Here is a 4974-nt window from a genome sequence, read left to right as displayed (position 1 = left end):
CCAACATAGATAGACACTTCAGACATGCAAACCAACAAAGACAAGCCCTTCAGACATACAAACAGAGAAAGAAAGGCACTTCAGACATACAAACCAACAAATACAAACACTTCAGACATACAAACCAAAAAAGACAAACACTTCAGACATACAAAAAGAGAAAGACAAGCACTTTAGACATACAAACCAACAAAGACAGACACTATAAATATACAAACCAACAAAGACATACACTTCAGACTTTCAAACCAACAAAGACAAAGACAGGCACTTCAGACATACAAGCCAACAAAGATAGACACTTCAGACATACAAACAGAGAAAGACATGCAATTTAAACATACAAACAGAGAAAGAAAAACACTTTAGACAAACAAACCAACAAAGACAGACACTTCAAGCATACAAACCAACTTATATAGACACCTCAGACGTGCAAAACAACAAGGAGAAACACGTCATACATAGAACCAGAGAAGTACAGGTGCTTAATACACAAAAACCAAGAAAGACAGACACTTCAGACTTACAAACCAACAAAGACAGACACTTTAGACATACAAACAGAGATAGACATGCACTATAGACATACAAACCAACCAAGACAGACACTATAGACATAAAAACCAACAAACAAAAAGACTTCAGACATATAAACATACAAAGACACGCTCTTTATTCATACAAACAGAGAAAGTCATGTTCCTTAGACTTACAAACCAACAATGACAGACACTTCATACATACAAACCAACAAAGACAAATAATTTAAACATACAATTAGAGGAAGATAGACACTCTAGACTTAAAAACCAACAACGACAAACACTTCTGAAATACAAACAATGATAGAGTGGCACCTTAGACCTGACAACAAACAAAGAAAGATACATTCAAAGTGTAGTAAGAACACCTTATACATACTGAGAGAGACAAGAATACAATTCGGATACAAACACCCACATGAACAGACACTTTAGAAACTCTAAAATACAAAGAAAAAAACTTTAGAAATACAAACAGAGAAAGACAGACACTTTAGATATACGAAAGTAGAAACACAGGCACTTATGATATACAAACAGAGATAGACATGCACTATAGACATACAAACCAACAAAAACAGACACTATAGACATACAAACCAAAAAAGACAAACACTTCAGACATGCAAACTGAGAAAGACGTGCACTTTGTACATACAAATAAAGAAAAACAGGCGCTTTAGATATACAAACAAACAATGAGAGGCACTCCAGACATACAAAAATAGAAAGACAGACACTTTAGACATTCAAACCAACAAAGACAGACACTTCAGAAACACAAATCATCAAAAATCGACACTTTAAATATACAAACCAACAAACGCAAACACTTTAGACATACAAACAGAGAAAGACAAGCACTTTAGACATACAAACCAACAAAGACAGACACTATAAATATACAAACCAACAAAGACAAACACTTCAGACTATCAAACCAACAAAGACAAAGACAGGCACTTCAGAAATACAATCAAACAAAGATAAACACTTCAGACGTACAAAAAGAGAAAGACATGCACTTTAGACATTCAAACAGAGAAATACAAACACTTTAGACTTACAAACCAACAAAGATAGATACTTCTGGCACACAAACCAACATAGATTTAGACCTCCGACGTACAAACCAAAAAAGAGAAGCACGTCATACAAACAAAAAGAGAAAGACAGTCGCTTCAGACATACAAACCGAGAAAGACAGACACTTCAGACATACAAACAAACAAAGACAGGCACTTTAGACATACAAACAGAGATAGACATGCACTATAGACATACAAACCAACGAACACAGACACTATAGACATACAAACAAACAAATAAAAACACTTAAGACATGCAAACAGAGAAGGATGGACTCATTATTCACCCACATAGAAAAAGGAATGCATCCCAGATTTAAAAACAAACACTTAGAGACCCTCTATATATAAAAACAAAAAAAGACACATAATATAGGCGTAAAATTAGGGGAAGACAGAACCCTCATACACAAACCCAACAACGACAGACACTTCTGAAATACAAACAGGGAAAGAGAGGCAATTTCGACATACAAACCAACAAAGAAAGATGCTTTAGATATACAAAAAGTGAAAGACAAACACTTTAGACATAAATACAGAGAAGGACAAACACTTTAGACATACAAACCAACATAGACAGGCACTTTAGACACACAAACCAACAAAGACAAACACTTCAGTCACACAAACATAGAAAGACAGACACTTTAGACATACAAACCAACAAACACAGGCACTTCAGACATACAAACCAACATAAATAGACACTTCAGACATGCAAAACAACAAAGACAAGCCCTTCATGCATACAAACAGAGAAAGACAGGCACTTCAGACATACAAACCGAGAAAGACAGACACTTCAGACATACAAACCAAAAAAGACAGATACTTCAGACATAAAAACAGAGAAAGACAGGCACTTCAGACATACAAACAGAGAAGGACATGCACTTTAGACATACAAACAGACAAAGACAAACACTTTAGACAAAAAAACCAACAAAGACAGAAAATTCAGACATACAAACCAACATAGATAGACACTTCAGACATACAAACAGAGATAGACATGCACTATAGACATACAAACCAACAAAGACAGACACTATAGACATACAAACCAACAAAGATAGACACTTTAGACTTAAAAACAGGGACAAACAGGCTCTTTAGACAAACAAACCAACAAACACAAACACTTAAGACATGTAAACAGACAAAGTTAAACTCTTGATAAACACAAACATAGAAAGTCATGCGCCCTATATATACAAGCCAACAATGGTAGACACTTTATACATAAAAACCACAAAAAGACAAATAATTCATGTATACAAACAGATAAAAATATACAATTTAGATTTACAAACAACGAAGAAAAACACTACAGACATACAAACAGGGGTAGACAGGCACTTTAGACCTAAAAACCAAAGAAGACAGACACCTTTGATATACAAAAAGTGAAAGACGATTACTTTAGACATACTGACAGAGAAAGACAAACACTTTGGACATACAAACCAACATGGACAGGCACTTCAGACATACAAACCAACAAAGACAAACACTTCATACACACAAACAGAGAAAGACAGACACTTTATACATACAAACCTAGAAACACAGGCATTTCAGATATACAAACAAACAAAGACAGGCACTTCAGACATACAAAGAGAAAAAGACATGCACTTTAGACATACAAACAGAGAAAGACAAACACTTTAGACAAACAAACCAACAAAGACAGACATTTCAGACATACAAACCAACATATATAGACGCTTTAGATATTCACAAAAGCAAGGACAATCACGTTAGACAAAGTACAAGAGATAGACATATACTTCATATACAAATACCAACAGATAAAAGCACGTCAGACATACAAACCAACACAGAGAGGCATTTCAGACATACAAGCAAACAAAGACAGGTACTTTAGACATACAAACAGAGATAGACATTCACTATAGACGTACAAACAAACAAAGACAGACACTGTAGACACAAACACAAACAAAGAAAAACATTTTAGACTTTCGAACCAACAAAAACAAATGCTTTATACGTACAGACAGAGAAGGGCAGGCTCCTCAGATAAATAAACCAACAAATACAAAACACTTCAGACATACAAACAGAGAAAGACGTGCAATTTATACATACAAACTGAGAAAGGCAGGCCGTTTAGACATAAAAACCAACAATGTCAGACACTTCAGACATACAAACCAACAAAGACAAATACTTCAGATATACAAACAGGGAAAGAGAGGCACTTTAGACCTACCAACCAACAAAGAAAGACACTTTAGACATACAAAAAGTGAAAGACAAACATTTTATACATACAGACAGAGAAAGACAAACACTTTAGACATACAAAAAAATAAAGACAGACAAATCATACACACAAAGCTACAAAGACAATCACTTCAGTAATAAAAACAGAGAAAGATATACACTTTATACATCAAAACAACAAAGAAAAACACTTCTGACATACAAACAGGGAAAGAGAGGCACTTTAGACATAAAAACCAACAAAGACAGACACTTCAGACATACAAACCAACAAAGACTAACACTTCAGATATACAAACAGACAAAGACAGAAACTTTATAACTACAAATCAACAAATACAGACACTTCAAACATATAAACCCACAAAGACAAACACTTCAGTCACAAAAACAGAGAAAGACAGATACTTTAGACACACAAACCAAAAAAGACAGTTACTTTAGACATACAAGCAAACAAAGACAGACACTTCAGACATACAAACCCACATAGATCGACAATTCAGACGTAAAAAACAACAAAGACAAGCACGTCATACATACAAACAGAGAAGGACAGGCACTTAAGACATACAAATATAGAAAGACAGACACTTCAGTCATCCGAATCAACCAAGACAGATATTTTGGACATAAAAACTGATACGAACAGGCACTTCAGACATACAAGAAAACAAATAAGAAAATATAATACATACAAACAGATAAGGTTATGAACATTAGTCACAAAAACCTAGAAAGGCCTGTGCCCAAGATATAAAAACCAAGAATTGTTGACCCTTTATACATAAAAACAAAAAAAGACTAATACTTCACGCACAAAAACAGGGAAAAATATGCACTCTAGACATACACACCAACAAAGACAAACACTATAGACATAAAAACCAGCAAAGACAGACACTTTAGAAATACAAACAGAGAAAGACATGTACTATAGGCATAGAAACCAACAAAGACAGACACTATAAACATACAAACCAACAAAGACAAACACTTCAGACATACAAACCAACAAAGACAAACACTTCAGACACACAAACCAACAAAGACAAACACTTCAGACATACCAACAGAGAAAACAA

This window comes from Artemia sp. Qi Xiang Cuo, chromosome 9 (assembly GCF_049724085.1).
Source record: "Artemia sp. Qi Xiang Cuo chromosome 9, ASM4972408v1, whole genome shotgun sequence".
NCBI classification, from domain to species: domain Eukaryota; kingdom Metazoa; phylum Arthropoda; class Branchiopoda; order Anostraca; family Artemiidae; genus Artemia; species Artemia sp. Qi Xiang Cuo.
Note: the sequence above shows the minus strand (reverse complement) of the source record.